The following is a 20,100-nucleotide window of genomic DNA, read 5'->3' as shown; positions in this document are numbered from 1 at the left end:
CTATAATCTAAGCCTCTACCAAATTCCACAAGGATTGGTAAATTTTTGTTCGACTTATGGCATTAAAAGTATCCTAAACAAATTAAATGAAAAAGGGCTGAGCCACGCCCATTTTGAAATTTTCCTTTATTTTTGTATTTTGTTGCACCATATCATTACTGGAGTTGAATGTTGGTATAATTTTCTTATGTACTGTAAAGATATTAACTTTTCTTTTAAAATTTAAATTAAAAAAAAAAATTTTTAAAAGTGGGCGTGGTCGTTCTCCGATTTTGCAAATTTTTAGTATGCAGACATATAGTAACAAGAGTAACGTTCCTGCCAAATTTCATCATGATATCTTCAACGACTGCCAAATAACAGCTTGCAAAACTTCTAAACTACCTTCTTTTAAAAGTGGGCGGTGCCACGCCCATTGTCCAAAATTTTACTATTTTTCTATTTTGCGTCATAATTTCAACTTACTTACCAAGCTTCATCGCTTAATCCGTATTTTATAATGAATTATCGCACTTCTTCGATTTTTCGAAATTTTCGATATCGAAAAAGTGGGCGTGGTTAATGTCCGATATCGTTCATTTTAAATAGCGATCTGAGATGAGTGCCCAGGAACCTACATACCAAATTTCGTCAAGATACCTCAAAATTTACTCAAGTTATCGTGTTAACGGACAGACGGACGGACGGACATGACTCAATCGAATTTTCTTTCGATACTGATGATTTTGATATATGGAAGTCTATATCTATCCAATCAAAGTTAATATACTCTGTGAGCTCTGCTCAACTGAGTATAAAAAGAAGTGTACATTTTGATTGTCACTCGATAACTCGTGAACGGATAGAAAGATTGCCATGAAATTCTTAGGAAAGATACAGGAAGGAGAGGTGATGGTTAGTTGATTTTGAAATCCCAAATCGGTGACTAGGGTCTCGAGATATAGGCCAAAACATGGCCCGAGTACCCCTGAAATGTGTTTATAGGATATGGATATCAAATGAAAGCTGTTGCTGGGAACTTTACAGTAATTTTGATTGTGATATTCGATTTAGCCGCATCAACCTGGCAAAACTGATAAATATGCATGCGAAGCCGAAATAAAGACATGAATTAATAATAATACCCACATACCAATTTACAGACGTCCTATTTGATTTGCCTGAAATTTGGTATATAAATTCACTTATATTAGTATTAACAATGCTTTTTTCCGGGAAGTACACCAGAGACGGGCTGAGACTGGGATTAGGACTAGGAGTGGGGCTGAGACTGAGACTGGAACAAAATACATACCACCCTCTGGGACTGGCAATAAGGGATGAAGAAGAATGAGAAAAAGTTGAGAGAAGAGAAAAGAGAGAAGGAGACTGAGAAAGAGATAGAATGAGACGAAGATGGAGACAGATGAAGCGAAAAAGGCTGAGGGAGGAGTGAATAAAAAGATTAGGAAAAAGTGGGCAGAGTTAGACGGAAAAAGCTTATTAAAATGTATGCAGATAGACCAAATTTAGGGCAGAACAACGTCTGCCAGGTCTGCTAGTAAATATGTATTTTTAACATTAAAACTTTACACCTAAATTATTAAATCTTACAGTCTATATCACAGTCCTAATTGTTGTTGGTGTATCCTGATATCAGATGCTGCGATTGGCGTAATGATTAAGCTCAGCATTTTTATGAACTACCTGAGTAAAATAAATTATTTCAATTAAGTAGTGCGAGTGTTTAACCATTACGTTAATAAGTTCTCAGGATTGTTTGTTCGAATGATTTATTCAAAATTAAGATTTAGTACTTCCTTTCTATTTTGAAGATACACTCTGTTGGACATTTAAATAAATGCAGAGATATATCCCATACATACAAGAACCAAAATACCCATACATATTTATATGTTGTTGACATTTAATATTTGATTTGATAAAATACCTTAACATCATTCCAGGAATTAATACAACAAACAATTACAGGCAAATGAGGCAACCAACCAAAAATCAAATGAACTTCACCGCCATAGAGGACACCTTAAAATGGATACAAAAACAAATTTCAGTCTGTGACTTCACAAATATTTATACAAACGTATTTTATTTTCTAATCACGTTCATGCTATAAATTCTCCACTAAAAAGGCAACAGTGCAAATGCTGAGAATCTTTCGAAATACGTTGATCAAAGGAGAACAAGTGCCCGGCGCGGACCAGTTTGAGTCAGGTTGCCAAGGAAAGAGGAAATCTTTCTTTTTCTTTTTAAATCGATGCACACAAAACGTGGGTAGCCGCTGGAGAATTGCAAATGCAAAATGACAGGTATTAAGCCAGAAAACGGATAAATACATGAGGATATACATGAGTTCATACAAACATATATATACAAATATTTTTGAAAAATCGGCTCCCTGTGATTTTCGAAAGAAAAAAATTTGTCGATTATTTGTACTTAAGCCACAGTCCTTGAACGTAAAAAAAATTGACTTTCAAAGTTCATTTGATAAGGACACCTTAAATACTTTCCGTATTTAATTTAAACTTGATCTATAAAAGGCTGAATTGGCAGGTCAATAAAAAACTTCAAAAAGACTACAAGTGTTCAAAGTTTAAGCGACCACCTGCGAACTGATTCTATTTGGATGCAGGTGTACCGCCTTTGGCTTACACTTATTTATCAATCAAAGTCTCTGATTATCTCATAGCCAGGCCTCAGCGTGTTAGGGAGATTAGAATATACCCGCGGTAGGTATACCTGTCGTAAGAGGTGACTAAAAAACCAAATTAATTCAAGGGGTTGTGTAGCGGAACCCTTTCAATGGATTGTCAGCGCAATATATAGATTCTCCAACACAACTGTCAACCTCACCTACCCGTGGCGAATCCTGTTTCTTCACCAGCCAAGGCTCTGGCGACCAAGTTCTCAATGGATCTAGGGGGTGGTTGGGCGGTACTAGAAGATTTCACGTAATCATAGCAAATCGTTCCCGAGATGGTGGGGCTAGTAACTTTATGATGCTTTTTTTTTCAACCCAATGCTTTAGTCGAAAAGACAAGACGAATTATTTGCTGTCCCTAAAAAAAAAACGGCGCATTCATGCTTTGGCAATCAAGAAACTGTTGCCGGTAATAAATTGGAGACTGTGAAAGACTTTATCCATCTGAAATTCAGCATTAACAGCAAAAATAAATTCAGCTAAGAAGTCAAAGGGTGAATATAACTCCTGCCAACAAATGATACTTTAGACTGAAGGGCAACTGAAAAGTATAGTTCCCTGTCGACTAACACCTGCTTTACAAATCGCTCAACATAACTGTTCTGATGTGTCTTTCATGGACGATATCGAGAAAAGATGAGATGGCCCTTTTAGTGTCGAGAGAGAAGTTCTTCGGAAAATTAATGGTTTTAGTCGTGATGCTGACGGCGAGTACCGAAGGAGGTATAATTATAAGCTGTATGAGCTTTACGCAGATATGAAGATAGTGCAGTAAATAAAAGACCAAAGGATTCGCTAGCTGGGTCATGATGTGAATGGACGAAGACACTCTGTGCAAGAAGCTACTTCAATCAACATCCGCATGCGGAAGTGAAGGACCTCAACTGAGTTGGGAGGAGCAGGTGCAAGAAGACTTGACGTCCCTTGGTCCTCCCGATTTACACCTGACTGCGACTTGTTTTCAGAACGTGAACTTACTCAGGTCTCACCTTATTTAAAAAATGAAGTTACGCGGACAACGTTAGCATGGAAATGCAACGAACAATTACTTTTATCAACAACTGGCAGTTTTGACTATGAACGCAAAGTGATCTTTAGTATCAAACTCTGTAGGTTCTGTTACCATACCAGTTCTGATATATGAACCATGAACGTTATTGGAAAAATAGGTGACCAAGGCAGGTTTATTGACGAGATTTTGAATTTTTTGGGACACACACAACACCTCTAACTGTGTGAACTTTTAGCTTGAATGAAACCACAAAGTTCATTGATAAAATAACAGAAACTCGAGATCTTCAAGTTACAAAATATGAATAATCATTACGGATACACAAATGGCAGAATATGTCACAATGATAAAGGCAACCGCGGACGTGGTTGGGCAGAACGCTGTACAAAAGCGTGCAAACTGTAGGCAAAATAATCAAGTGGACTTTGTGAAACCACATTTTAAAGCTCATTTTGTGGCAAAAAGATATTATAGCCTAAAGCGACCGCAGCAGCACAACCACAAAGACGAAATTGCGTCGATACAAAGCAAACACAGAAGACGATCGTTGTAAGAAGAGAAAAGGGAATGCTTGCAGCAGAGTTACCGTTGAGGACAGGTAGTAAGAACGCGTAATGTTTGACCTTATACCACAAGTGTAAGAGTCACATGGTTTCATACCGCATGATTGTTTTGATTACTTTGATTTGTAAAATTTCCCACAGGACAAGATTTCATCGCCAACTGAATGCCAGAGAGCCAGCCTTTAAGTTAGTGCACTTTTATTGTATGCGTGCACATATGTAATATTTGTTGTTTTTTTTTTGCAGTTCTTAGTAATTCCACATTTATTTACACCTATATATGTATGTACACATATATGTAAAAACATCTTTATTAAATATTCATGCAGTTCTTTCTGCTGTGATAAAGTTTACCAAAGACAGTGTCAATCAATTGTCAAATGGTGATGAGATCGTCGTTAGTTGCATATTGACCAAGCTGATAATTAATTGTCATTCACTTAGAATCTTGCACATGTCCAGACACAAAACTTGGTCTGAGATCGTTATTGCCGCTGGTTCTCGGTATTCCTGTCACTATTTTAAATTTATATATATGTATGTATGTACATTGTACAAGCATTATACTTGCAGACACGGCAGACATTGTTTCAAGTAATATTCAAAAATGTGTATCAATTACTCTTGCTCTCCCTATCGCTTTTCTTCTCGCTCTTCCTCTCCTCTCTATCTCCTCCATCTTTCACTTCCACTTCCTCCCCTTCTCCCTTCGCTATTCTCCATCTTTTACCCCTTCATCCTCCTCGCGTTCGCCCCCCCCCCTCTTCGCCCCCCTCTCCCTATGACCCCTCCTCCTTTTTATTTTACTCCCCTTTCTCTCCTACTTCCCTCTCCTCTTATTTTCCTTTTCTTTCCTACTCGTTTTCCTTTTTATTCTTCTGCTCCTCACTCAATGTCCAGCAACTCGAAACAAAAACATTTTTCCAAACAGACGACTATTGGAATTACCAAAGGAATTCCAGTGTACACCGGTTCTTTGCCTTAAACAGGAGCCTCCCTCCTATTTTGGAAGGTGATAAGAATGCATTATATGCAAGAGCATCTATTGGCATAACCCTAACCCAGAGAAGGCTTTGGGCTTTATATTATATCTAAGGCGTTGGAATCATTCAAAATTCCACAAATCTTCTAAAGAATCGTTTACTCGCATAGTTGAAGTGTCATCATATCCTAATTACGAAAGGTTCCATAACAGGTAGTCATAACTCAGGACAGGTATGGTAAGACACTTATAGAATATTATGTTGGTTCGTGGAGAAAGGAATTTTATTCAATTGCCTAAATAGTATTTTGCTTTATTTGCTGAATAGAGTGAATCCCTTCTAGAGTCTACAGTTATCTTTCCATGCATAAGAAGTCGTACGATACGGGGTCGCCTTTTGTTTTTCCATCTTTCCGGCGAAGGCAAGTCCTTTTCACGCCATGAAAAGCTGTTTTGTTTGCGTCGTAATCAGAAAAAACTGACAGGTAATAGGTTTTCCAGGTCTGAATATGTATTGATATGGTCCTATCAGTACATTGACTTTGTTCCCAGCTGCACTACATATCTTAAGCATGCTCGGTACGCAGAAAATTTGTCCAGTCTTAAAACCTTGCGTACTTCCATCTCTTGCGCGTTTGGCCTCACGTTCCTCTAACTAGGCATCTCATTTTGCTCTTGATGTCCCGATAACGGTCACACAGGTAACACAGCGCGTTACTACATACAAACAGTATATATTGGTTTTCAGGGCTTATTAGGTCCCGTAGCGGTATATAGTGAGTGAGAAATGTACTTGTTAAACCGTAAGGTTGCAGATTGGCTGTCCATTCCGTGAGCAGCTTCTTGACAAAAAATTTTACTTGTGTCCCTGTGCTCACTTTTTTTGGTTCAATTTAGTTTCGTGTTCTATGGTCAGGAGACAGCCAAGAATCTTGGTATATCCTTTGAAGCTGGAGCTGATACTACAGAATACCATATTTCGCGCGACGGCAAATTTCATGAAGCCATTGGGAGATGTTACATCGGCAGAATATTTCTTTGCCTTGTTGACCTAATTGTTAAAACCTTCATGATTTAGTTGTAATGGCGGGGCCTCTCTTCGTATGGTTTTCTAGTTTCTCATACAAAGAGTCCTTATTCAATCAGAAGTATCCTCATCTGGTGCCCAGGTGTAAACTAATGCCTGAATATTGAAAACCTCGCCTTAATGCAGACCGCGCCGAGGCGCTCGGTTTCAGCTGTGAGCACCTTCAACATGCGCGATTCCAGGGGGGAACTTTTTTTTTGTATTGACTGTAATGAAGTATATAATACTAGTCTGCATAGTAGTTCCTTATCACACAGCGGATTTTTACTAATTTGTAATTTTTCTTGCCTTTTTACGTTATTATTACATATATTTAAAAAAAAGTCCCCCCTCCCCCCTAGAACGTAAAAAATTAAGAAAAATTAAAAATTAGTAAAAATCCGTTGTGTGATAAGGAACTATTATGTAGATTAGTATTATATACTTCATTACAGTCAATACACAAAAAAGTTCCCTCCCCCTCCGCCCCCCCCCCTCCCCCCCCGGGAACCGCGCATGGTGAAGGTGCAAAACACATATTGCAATAGGGATCGACTAACAAAGGATTGTACATCCGCTGACACCAACGAATTAATCAGTAGCAATGTGCAACCAACACCTGTAGCCCCCAACTCTATTGAAACTTCAAGTTTCCTAGGGTTTCTGTTAGAGGATGTGCTTCGCCCAATTCAATGGGAATGACCACTCATAAATTGTCATCAAGGCCGTCTAACGGGAGTCCAAGGAAACTGACAGTTTCAAAAGGGGCGGACAATAGGGAGATTAGTATTAGAGGCGTGTTCTACATTACAATTGAAAAGATGATTGGTGTCATGTGGGAACACATCGCATGCAGGACATACATTACATATGTCGGGGTTGATTCTGGACAAGTAAGAGTTTAACCTGTTACAGTATCCAGAACGAAGTTGTGCCAGGCTCCCTCGTGCCTCCCTTCTTAACGTGCGTTCTACTTTTGAAAGAGTAGGATGTTCTATATTGGTAACCGGGTTGACCGGGCGCATCCTGGCAAAGGCGTTTTCGGATTATGTGTGGATTTTGCTTAGGGCCTCCTCACCCTTGTCTTGATCAAACGGCTGTGTTGGTAGGTACCAGATCTCATCATAGTGCTTATGTTCGCTTTACTCGCATGGAGGCGGGCTAGATCAAGCAGTTTTTTGCAAGGGTGTCCTGGTTTGTGACCTTTGTACTTCTATTCGCGATGTAAATTATAGTGAAAGATATACGGAGCTGTCTGCTTAGTCGATTAGCCCTTTTTTTGCATTTATGCCGCCACCTTTTGCCGAAAAATCGATAGGATACTGCGATAGAAAACTCGATGACAAAAAATTGGTATCGAATGTCAAAAGTATCGATATGGTAAAGTATTATATCGAAGCTCGTGCCCCTATTCACCACAAAACCAACACCGTGACACCCTCTGCTTTGGCTTGTTCTTCGCGTTTCCTGTGTGGCGACGATGTTAGCCTTTTTATTCATGAGAGCGTCAACCAGCCAGGCATTAGTTTCATCCTTTCAAAGGCGAGGTATATGTAGCCAAATTGATATGAAGTTTTTTCATTGATAGAGCCTCATACGACAGGCATACCTCACCGCGGCTTAAGCCCTTTAAGGCGCTGGGAGTATTTAGAAAAATCTGAAAAAATAAAAAAAGTATTTGGAGATCTTCTCAACTTAAGCTTCAAATTTAGCAGCGGTATATAGAACATGTTCTGAAATTTTAAACAAGAATCACGATTGATTTCAATACATGTCCGTCATCTAGTCACTGCCGCTCACACAATTCTTGCCAGCTGTTGTGATTAGGTCCGGCATATCCGCTCAAATCTCTTAATCCCCAATCATCTATTAAATTCTTTCAAACCACAAATTGGCGTAACTCCTGTGTGGTCATTCTGTTTAAATATAGATTTCAATAAAACTGTTAGACAAATAATTTTATTGGCAATTGCAGAACAGGAAGATCGCTCTATTCTTAACCTGTCGTCAATTACGCCCTCAAGAAATTTTGACAAAACAATTTCACTTTTAAAGAGTGGCCGTTTTTTATTTTTCAATTATCTTTGTAGATTATTAACAATAATGTAGTAATTTTCTTATTCCGCAAATTGTTTTTATTGCATTTTTCTTTGTGCAATTATTGACAGTTATGAATCTGACAACTGTGATTTGCTTTCGTTAGCAGTGAAGTGTAGCATATCCTGCACTTCCGATCGTAGACTGAAATTTTTAAAAATAAATTTACGACTATATTTCTTCGGGTTTTGTGTTCGCTTATATCTGCCATAAGTCCAAGCATGAGAACTGCCACAGTTATGAGTATTCGACATGTGTGGCCTTTTTTTTTTACTTATCGATCCCTCCAACCAAATATCCATCCATCTACTTAGATACTTGCTTTATTGTTTATTCTTTTTTTTATTGTTGAAATTTTCTCTTTACTGTTTATTTCCAATTGTTTGCACTTGTACGTGTGTGTGCTTTGTTCAACTTTTTTGGCGTGTATCTTTATTTCATGTTTCTCTTCTCCACCTTCTTTATCCTTCAATGAACACGTTTCTTATGCGTAGGCGATTTTACTTTTTTATTTTTTTTTCTTAATGTTGCACATTGGATAATCACTTGTCGCATGATCACTTGTTGTGTGGCATACTTCACAAAGTGTTGTTGCTATATGTTGATTATTTTCGGTTTAGATACGTTCCGCTGAGCTCATTGTTTTAACGGCTGTTCATGAGTTATACAATCATGTTAATGAATATGTTGCAAATCTTTGTTGAAAACACGTTCGTTCGTGTCTTTCGGTTACGAGGGGTATGAGAAGGCCAAGTCTTTATTCATCTATATATGTATAAAAAATTGAAATTATGTATGTATGTAGGTATAGATCGGGTTGCGTCCTAAATGGATCGACCAATCACAACCAAATATGCACCACCCACTAGAAACATTCCAGGGATGGTCGTAGACTAAAAATAATGTCGATATATAAAAGCGGCGTGGCACCTCCCATACAAATGGAATCTTTGGTACTGCATAACTCTGAAGGTACTCATGAACATTGAAATTCAGTAAGGAGTTATATGAGGTCAATCCCTAACACCACCAATAAAATGTGTGGTGAGAGAGAAAGGGTTCGTGGCACCTCCCATACAAATGGAATATATCATATTGCATATCTCTGATTTAGCAATGGTAGAATAATAAAAATTGGTAAGGAGCTATATGACGTTAATTCCTAACACCTCCATTAGAATGTGGAATTGGGGAAAAGGGGGTGTGGCACCTCCCATACAAATGGAATCTTTGGTACTGGATAACTTTGAAGCTATCCTTATTAGAACATTGAAATTTAGTAAGGAGTTATATGAGGTCAATCCCTAACCAGAAGCTATATGACGTTAAATCCTAACACCTGCAGTAAAATGTGGAAATGGGGAAAAGGGAGCTTGGCACCTTCTCTTCAAATGTGATTTTGCAGAACTATGTTTGCCGTACAAACTCAGGTTATTTTAACAGCTAAAGTTTGACTGCAGAGATGAGTTTGGTTGTTATTCCTTTTGGACGTTTAGTAATCTGCCGCCGTTAAAATTAGAAGAGGTAAAAATCAATTTTTTTTTTTATTTTTTTAAAAATGATGGACAGGCCACAGCCGCCTTACCCGCAATATTCACCGAATATTTGTTCATTATGGTAAAACTCGCTAAGTACGTCCCATCAGATAGTTATCTCATAGAGTAAGATCGGGCTGCCGACTATTTCATAAAGCCAATGTTTCACCCTTGGTGAGAATCTCAAGCTCTTACCGATCGCCTCCCTGCAGCAGTACAAGGCAACAGAGGCCTTCGGCTAGCTCCATATGTGCTCTCTATGAAAGTTTCCTAACAAAAATAATCCCCAGATATTTAAGCCTATAAGAAAGTGGCAATGGTATTCCCGCAATAGAGATCACATTAAATCGTTCCTGAAATAGTCGGGCTTGTATAAGCACCACTTGTTACCAGAACGTACTAGAACTATATCCGTCAAAGGACCATCAAGATCGATAATACTCCACAATAGTAACAACAGCAACAAGATCCACATAGGCCACCACTACCTTCTACATCCATCAGAAGCTCGTTTACAACAGCAAGCCAGCGTAGAGGAGATAGAATACCCTCTGTGGCGTGCCTCTGCATACATGTCTATCAGTTGTCTCCTCTATCCACTCCACTAGGACAATTTAGTTGCACAGACGTTTGTTAATGAATTCAAACAGACCTAACGACGAGAGACTAATTGGTCTAAATTCTTAGGTGATACATAAGAGCTCTTACCGGCCTTTAAAAAAAAAGAAACCTTGATCTTGCTCCAAAACTTCGGTATTTAGCAACGATTAAGGCATTTAGTAGCAGTAAGCCCCAAAAGAACTTTTAAATTCCGCAGGAACAATATCAGCCGGGGCCGGAGACTTTTATGACTTGAAAGAAATTACAGGTCGCACAAGTTGGCCGCAGGGGATGGCGGGCGTTGTTGAGGAGCCAGAAATCAGCGACGGTAGTTTCTGCGTAACCGGGACATTCGCGAAGTGATTGCCGAACGGTGGCTTTACCGATTCCTCGATACTCATCGTGCATCCACCATTCACATGCCTTAGATTCCCCAAGAGGGTAGAGTTTCTACAGATAATTTTCTTGAGCCTCCCGAATTAATTGCAGCTTTTCCTTGTAGAGTAAGATAGGAAAGTGTGCGCTGATTTTTTGCTAATAGCAAGAGTATTTGCAACTGATACTTCCCACAAGATTGCAAAAAATGTTGTGCGATAGTATTAATATAGCCTTATATAGCTCGTTCCGAGCACGTATGTACATAGAACTCATTGCTAAGAGAAGTGCGTTTAATTCCTTAACTAGGAACATATAAAAGAGTAGACAAGTTTTGGCTTCCACTTGAGATATTCTCATAAGTCCTGTTACCTGATGGAGTTCTTTTGTTTGCTCGAAAAACAAATTCTGGTAACACTTTGGATACATTTAGTCTATGTGAGATCTTTGTTGACCGGACAGTTCAACCTAACCTAAGATATGCTCGTTTACGGTACTGATTTCTTATCCTCAAAAGGTTTTAAGCAGCTAGACTTATATGTTTCATATGACTACTTTAAAAACGTCAACGAATTCTCATCCTGTTTTATGGCATTCATTTTAATTATTTTAATCCGAAATTTGCATACCTCTTATATGTATGCATACACACACCCATACACACCTATGCTAATCGAGACTTCAAAGGAATTTATGTATGCATCTAAATTGCATTTCACAAAATAAAAATCGCATAAATTCATGTGAGAGACGCATCGAGATGGTGAAGAAAACAAACATCCTTGCACTAATCTTTGTTGTTGCTCAGCTCTAACCGTTTACTTTACGTACATATATACGTCTTCTATGCATATTTAACTACCTACCTCTTCGCTCTCTTGCTTTGGGCATAAACCTGTGCGGTGCTGAAAATGCAGAAATTTTGGCGCCAAAATGTGCTGCTCGCCAAACCAGTCTTTCAATATCTTCACTTTTTTTTTATTTCATTACTTCTTTAACTGAAAACTTGACTTTTTCTCTTCCATCACTTCTTTTTTTTTAACTCGCTCCGGCATGCGTGCCAATGCGCGCCTTTGGAGCACGAATGGTGGCGCTCTTTCTCACCATTAACCAAATGGTGCTGTGATTTGCCTCTTTGAGTCGTTTTGTGTTGTGGATTACCTATAAAGGCAAGGTAGATGAGGCTCGAGCCAATCTTTATTTGATTTGTTTGATTTTATTTCGTCTACGTCGTCTTTTCTTTTTCGGACTGATTTTTTAAATTTCTTTTTTAAGATGTCTCTCAGCTGATTGCGTATCAGCGAGACGATTACTTCCTTTATATTAAGTTGCTTTCGTATTTTTTCAAAAATTTTAGTACAAATTTGGGGAGTTTTGCAATTTTTTTGAGTGACCTCCCGTAGAGATATGGGCCTGAATATTAGAACATACTTCAGAACATACGACAATGCAACATGACCATCGAACAGACGGAATTTTTAAATAACTTCTCATTGACGTAGACACTTACTTAAAACCTTATACTTAGTTCAGGGCACCGAAGCAATGCGTCAAAAGTAGAAAAAATCTCCGCTAGGTGGCGCACGGGTTGAGATAAGTCAAAAACTCATATGAGTTTAGGAATATTGAGATTGGCTTTTAAATAGCTTCCCGATAAGCTAGAGAATTAAAATTTATAAAAAGCTTTCTAAGGTGTCGTGCGGATTTAGATATTTTGAAAAATAGTTCGAATTTGAGAGACTTCCCACTGTGCTACACACGCATATACCGATGGTTCCAAATTAATCGAAGGGGTCGAGTTTGCTGTGTGGATCCAGAAATAAGTAGATCCTACAGACTTTCAGATCACTGTAGTGTCTTTTAGGTCAAAATTGTAGCCGTGAAGCAAGCAGCAGAAATTATGGGGAAAGCGTGCTTAATCTGAAGTTTAGTTAATAATTTGCTATCAAGCAAAGCATAAACTTCGCTCAGGTCGGACCCTTCATCTGCACTGGGTTTACGACACAAAGTGACAGAAGGTAACAAGAGAGCCGATGAGTTGGCAAAGGAGGGTGCTGCACTCAAGAAATCGACGTAGACGTCTCAATCCGCTTGGAGTAATCGAAAGGAGACAGGATTTGCGTATGATCCATCAGGGAAGAAGTGGATAGAAGCGCAGGGCCGCACAATTGCTAAGATCATGTGCAAATCCTACGATATTAGAATTGCAAAGTTGCTCATATTTCGAAAAATAGAAGGCTTTAGGATTATGATAGGCATACTTACTGTACATTGCCTTCTGGCGCCACATGCTTACAAATAAGGCATCCAAGGGCAGACTGTGAGAAAAAAAGGTTGAGCACGTATGTGCTAGGGGCGGCAGAGTGGCCGGATCTCAAGTCAGCAATTAGGCAAGGTCCTAGGAAAACTTGTAGCATTGGCCAAAAGGACGGAGTTATTATAAAAAATAAGTCCTGGCATCTTATTGTGGTTTTCCGTTATGTCGTCAAACAAATTCTGCTAGTACTATGGACATATTCAGTCTATGTGACCTAATCTAACCTCTCATTCAGTTAAAAACTTGCAAACTCATACATTATTCAGAGGATCTGCAAAATGCAATACAAAAATAAAAAATATCCACTAGTAAACGCACGTAACGAGGTATTTGGAGGTACGGAAGGGGATGCGAGATAAATTTTGAAGAGAATTGCCATTGAACACCAAGCTCGAAACTTCACTCAACTTAAGAGTTCCTTTGGTCGGACTCTACTACCAGTATAGTTTTGTTTTCGTATGTGTTTAAGGACACATTTTCCGCTGTGTTTTTGTTCATTTATATAAAGGAAGTGACAACAATTACTTTATCTTCTTTTTATTTATTTTAATTGAGTTGATTTTTGGTTTACGCTCGTAGAAATTAACATGAGGGTGGAGGAAATTTTTTTATGCTTTTTGCTTCCACTGCTGTGTGGAATATCATCCAACCTATCTGAGCAACAGTTTCTTACATTTTAAAGGAAGATATGGTCTTTCGGACACAAGTTCTATAAGAGGGAATTCTTCAATCAAACTCTAAGAGAGGTTGGGTTTTTAACAAATTAGGACGTCTATGGAACACATTCTGAAATTGGGCTTTTTCGAGCTAGAGACGAGGTAAGGTTATATTTCACTCAGCAGTCGCCATAAAATATATATCTCTCGATATAAAACATAAACAACTTAAATTAAATTTCCAAAGCTCAACCAGGTTTATCAAACATTGAAATTTCGAGGATTGTAGTAAGAATGGGAGAATTAATTAATGCCCCGAAGCAGCATAATTTCTAATGCCCCGAAGCAGCATAGTTTTTATTGAGAATGAAATTTGAGAAGAAAAAAATCTAGAATAGGTCGCCATTTTATTTAGATAAGGGAAATAACAAGTTATAGCGAACACCTGATACTTTTTTACGATACTACGCCGTTACGACTACGTTATTACGCGTATACGTTTTCATGTTACGCCTATAAGCGTGTGACTGTCCATTAAGCTTGTAAGCTCAGTCTGTATCTCGTCCCAAAGTAATGAAAACCCATTTTACAAGTGTAATCGCATGAAGAACGGTTGCGAGGTTTGGAAGCCCATAGAAGGCACTTACACACAATCGTTTTTATTTAAAGGTTATCGCTCCAACTTAATGTGTCCGCATATTTGCCATATTCATATGTATGTGCATTTATTAAATTCTTTTCAAATTAACAAAAAAGAATAAAGGAGATAATGAAATATAAGAAGAATGTACAGGAGACCACCAATAAATACTTAAGTTAAAGCCAAAAGCCAAAATTTTGCCAATCGAAACTGTATTTTTAATCTGGCATGCCCACAGCTGGCTAGAGCATTTGATTCACAGTAAGCATGCCCTCGAAGGCTCTCGAAAACAACCGTATATCTGCTGTCCAACTCTTCTCTTAGTTTGACTGGACACCACTGTGTAGCGCGTTTTCCAACAGTGGACTCTAAGCGGGAATATGATTATTTCACTATACATTTGAAAATCAAAGACAACTTGGTAAAACGCGAGTTGTGCACTGCAAAGTATACGCGACTCTATATGGGTCGCAAGGATAATATGGGTCAAGTACACTGCAAAAAAATTGGGGGACACTCACGTAAAGCGACAGTTTCGCACTGGTGCTAATTGGATGCAAATCAAGACAGTTGGGATAGCCACACCTAACCACAAACTACTCTGCAGCCATTTGCACAAACCACAGAACTATAGCATTAAGGTACGGTTCCAGTTCTAATTCTGTCCACTTGCAGTGCTTTCAAGTTCAGACATCAGCGCTGTTTGTACAAGTGTGGATAATAACTGACCCGCTCTGCAAATTCGGATGTAGCCATTACACCTGAAGTATAAAACTGCTGCTTTTGGCCACTGTCCCCCATATGCGCCGTAGAGTAATCAATCAAATCTTACATAGCACAACATCTAAAAGTGTGGGAAACTTTCAACTATATTGATTCGTTTTGTTTTGTTGACTTTCCGACAGGGTGAATAATTGACGTAAATTGGAATGATTTTCCGTCATCCCTTGTCAAATTTGTTTTGGAGACAACCCGGTTTTGGCTTTGCGCCATCATCAGTGTCATTTTTTGTTCTCGAACCAAATTTGGCAAGGGTTGACGGAAAATCGTTCCAATATACACATCCATATAGGGTTAAGAGTACGCATTCAAGGAAGTTTGTACCGTAAACGTCCTAATCAGATTGGGCGAGATTTAAAGTAGACAAGACTTGTGCATCATCGTCTAAGCAGTAAATGCGTGAAAGGAAGCGCGGGCTGCAAATTATACAAAATAATGTGCAGGTCCTAAAACCTTAGACTTACAAACGTCCTCTTCCCATTGAAAATATATAATGTAGACTCATGATGGTTATTCTGACTAGACACTGCCTTCTGGCGGCACATGCCTTTAAATTAAGCCTAGTCAGTGATAGCAGATGTGGGAAGTGCGAGTTGGAGGAAGAAATGATTGGGCATGTTTTGTGATCGTACCCTGCGCTCGCCAGCCTAAGACTTTAGCTGTTAGGAGTGAGTAAACTATCCAAACTGGAAGCAGCAAGCGGCGTAGGTCCTAGAAAGCTTCTAGTATTTGCCAAGACAACACAGTTATTTTATAATGTTGGCACTGATTTGCGATAGGGTTTTGCCTTTTGGTCGTTGAGCAAACTTCTGGTAACACTATGAACTCATTCAGCCTATGTGAGGTCCTCACGGACCGGGCATTTGAACGTAACCTAAGCGGCGTGTCAAGCATGTTTAATTATAGTAAGAATAAGACAAATTTGAAAATAATCCTTTCCAACCTTTCAACAAACTTTAGTTTCATTCTCGGAGTACCGTCGATTGTGATAAATAAAAAAACATCCGATTATTAGTTCATATGATCTTAGTAATATGTTGAAATGGAGCATTCAAAATAAACGAATTTCCATGGCGGTTCAAGATCTAAATAACACCAAGCAAAAACGTCAAGATGCGGTCAAAACTTCGGCTGTTTTTGAAGCCGATTATTTAGCCTAATTAAACGACAAACCGAAGCCGAACGTTCGATTGTATTCTGCTGTTGAGCACGATGACGTTTTCATCTTATTCAAACACAAGTACTTATTGGTCAGCCCTTGTGTATACATATAAAGATCGGTTGAAGTAGCGTTGGAAAATAAATCGAGCGTCGGGATAATGTTTAATTGGCTGTTATGCCATTACAACCATCCTGTAACATTCGGATCAGCTGATTGCAGATACCAAGCTATATTTGTCACACTACTGCATGCATACATATGTACCAATATATATTGTACCTACTTATGGAAATGTAAGGACTGCCAGGTTTTGCTTAGGTTAGGTTTTTTATTTACCAGTATATTTACCAACCTCTTCTACCTGCTTTACCAATATTCGACAAATACACCGAAACAAAATCACCGAAACTTCTATAAAACGCCTGCAGCATGTGCCGCCCTCCATTTGGTCCATCTCATCAACCAACCTGCAAACGAAACACACAAAAACTATTTTATAATAATTCTTTTGCAAAGAATTTTCGGGTTATAAAAAGTTGTGCAACAACATTCCATAGGATATCCATGCTAAAGGAAAAAAAAACTGCACGTCTGGTAAATAATGGCAATGGTATTTCGCAAAATCACAGACAATAAACGGCGCAGTATAGGCGGGAGGGCGGTCGGTAATTGTGCATGCTCCAAAAACTGCTGATCATCTTTGGACTTCGTACAAGGAGTTGTGCCTTGGACGAACCGCAATGCATTGGCTCGATCCGAGCTGACAACAACCGCGTAGGGGTATAGACAGCGGACATACGATAACTACGCCAACACACCCTTCCAGCTCTCGATAGATCATCGTTGCTTTTTGTTTGAGTACTGGCCCGTAGGCAGGTAAAGTGAACAGGCTCAGATTGTAAAAAAAAAGGCGACCACGGATGAACGATTCACAAGAGTATAAATACTCGCCGCCTCGTTGTTGAAATGAAGCCTACGAAATGCGCATTTCTTGGTAATTCATAATAATATTCACATACATACAATGTATTTTTGTATTCCTGTTTGGTATGTACCTGTAGACGACACGAATATATTGATGTGGGATTACTTTTGTCCACGGATATCGAGATACACATGATTCCTTTTTTTATTAGCTTGCGCCTTGGATTTATGCTCTTATTCGTATGCGAGGATCAGTGATAGACCTTTGCTGCGATCGTAGTAGATTTAATACGTGTTTGATTTTAAAGTTTTCAGGTTTTTTTCCGTAGAATCCGGGTTTGTTCTCGAAATTTCGATACACACCTTTTTGTTAACTTCTAGACCTCCATATATGTGCTTATGAGAGAGAAACACTTTAAAGTAGTTTCTTTATCCCCCAAGTAGGAAAACTATGGTGTATTCACTACAGACAATTGAGAGAAACTATGTGTATACTTGTCTGAAACATATCCGACTTTTGGCTATTCTGGGATCTTTATAAATTAAGGAGTTGAAGCAATAAATTTTCTTGTCCTCACTAGGGGAGGCACCTTTTCGAGGATGTGGGGGCTTAGCCGCACTCAGTAACGCCCTACTGTGTGATCAAAAACTGCATGTTATGTGGACCGTACCTTTTAGATGACTAAACTAAAATAATTTCTCCGATTAGCAGGCCTCCTCGGGAAGTAATGGTGTTAAAATGACAGCACGAATGGTTTTCCTCCTCCACATATAATATTAGACCACTAAACCTACCTTGTCACGCAGGTGCTCTTTCGACCAAGATGTATCACACAGAATTTTATAGTCAAGACAATGAGAGGGAGCAAGTGAGAATAAAGTGGATATGAAACAGTAAGAACAAGCGATCGTTCTCCCAGTTCCCGGCTGCATTAAAAATTGTGCAGAGTGCCGTGGTTGTTTAACAGTTCCAGGGATTTAAAGACATGTGAAGCACATCTTTTTCAATTGAACTTTTAACCTCAACTACCCGTGGAGTCTTTTTTATTGCTAAAAGAAGAATAAGGCAGATCCAAATTGATAGAGAGTAACTACCTCCAAAAGGTGCATGTCAGAAAGAGGGGAAATAGTAATGATATGCCAAAAACGTAGAAAAGTGAAGTCAGTAATAAGCCAAAGTTAGGTTAAACGCTAGGGAATAGTTACACGGAGCTTGGAAAATCCCCGTGGCAATAGTACCACAAAAGCCTTTTATCAAGGAGGCAAGAGGAGGAGGTATTGGAGAAGAAAAAACAGCTTACTTATGTTTTGGGACCTACAAATGTACCTTCAACACAAAATAGTGGAATCGACCAGACTTTACTAAATATGATAGAGGGTTGATCCTTTTTCATCATATACATCAAGCAAAGCTATCGTTAGTTACTGTGTATAACCTAATCAGATGGGCTGAGATAAAAAGTACCAAGCAGGATAGGCGTGTAACCAAGAGAGACCCTGCAGAATGTTGAAGACAATAATAATTACGACATTTATCTAATAAAGCTAGTTTTAGCACTTAAAAGGGACGATTCTGTGATTATGGGCATTCTTACAGAACTCCTAGTATTTGCCAAGCGGATATATATGAGTCCTGTTTTTTAAAATGAATATTCAGTTCGGCCATCGAACAAACTCTGTTAAAACTTTGTACGGACTTATTGTTCATGTAAGGTATTCACGGAATGCTCTGTGAGTGGGGGGTGGGTAAAGGGAGAGCTATTGAGTGTAGCAGCTGCCAGGATACTTCGAATTTAACGTGCCTGTTGGTAAACGCACAGACAGGTTGGACAGGTGGAACTCTAGTCAACCAAGGAAGCGTTGCGCTGATATAAGTTTTTGCCAGGTATCCACGTTTTTCTGGTCAGTTTATGACTTCAAGCTATGATGTCTTCTTCTGCCTAAAAAGAGTCAATGCGGCTCTTCTTAATATCCTGGCAGACCAAGCTGTGTTAACTCTATGGAGGATTACGAAGTGAAATCATCCGGTCATTTAATGCTGCTACGAAATTTAAGTTTTAACTGCAATTTTTCTTGTCATCATCTACGTGTTTCTCTTTGTTAGCTCAAGCCTGCCGGGAACTTGAGCGCATACCTACGTGCAAGCAAACGCGCATGTCCTCACGTTCATGTCAATCAAGAGAGAGGTGAAACGCAAAGTGTCGATAAACACATGATCGTCTCGTTATGGTGTTATATTGTAGTTGTTGTTTTTCTTTTTATTTTATTTTTTTTTTATTATTTTTTTGTTCACATGTCGTTAAATACTTATGTATATATATATATATATTGTTATTATTTCGCTTGCCGGCTTTCATTGATGAACCTTTTCAGGTAAGTCAGTTATTTTTTAATTTTTTTCTTGTTGTTTTTGCATTTTAACATTTTTATTGTCGTTTTTGTTGCATTCATAAGCTCAACTCATTCGACCATCAATGGACCTTAAATTACTCTTTCGTACAAAGCAACAAGTTGGGGGCGTGACAGAAGTTCGCTACACATTTGTTTAATGTATTGTGTCTTGAGAAAGGAATATAAAAGTAAGTTAGCTCAAGGTCCTTGGATTATATTACGACATACAAATACACCTTGTAACGATCTGGCCAATCACTTTGAGTTTTAGATGAAAGAGGTGTATTTGCTTAGAT

At 38.7% G+C, this 20,100-nt stretch overlaps 1 protein-coding gene across 2 annotated transcripts in view; it reads right to left on the bottom strand.

Annotated features, from left to right (window-relative positions):
* The window catches only part of LOC137242990 (uncharacterized), a 217,055-nt gene that overhangs the window by 172,955 nt on the left and 24,000 nt on the right, over nt 1-20,100 (bottom strand). Inside the window, exon 1 of one of the 2 annotated variants that reach the window (XM_067770204.1) lies at nt 11,801-12,148. The exons of the other annotated variant lie outside the window; for it this stretch is intronic. The gene's annotated coding sequence lies outside the window, so the exon portion shown is untranslated. Of the gene's footprint in view, nt 1-11,800; nt 12,149-20,100 lie in introns of those variants that run through there. 2 annotated transcript variants of the gene reach the window in all.

This window comes from Eurosta solidaginis, chromosome 1 (genome assembly GCF_040869045.1).
Source record: "Eurosta solidaginis isolate ZX-2024a chromosome 1, ASM4086904v1, whole genome shotgun sequence".
NCBI classification, from domain to species: domain Eukaryota; kingdom Metazoa; phylum Arthropoda; class Insecta; order Diptera; family Tephritidae; genus Eurosta; species Eurosta solidaginis.
This window is presented reverse-complemented; position numbering and strand designations above follow the sequence as displayed.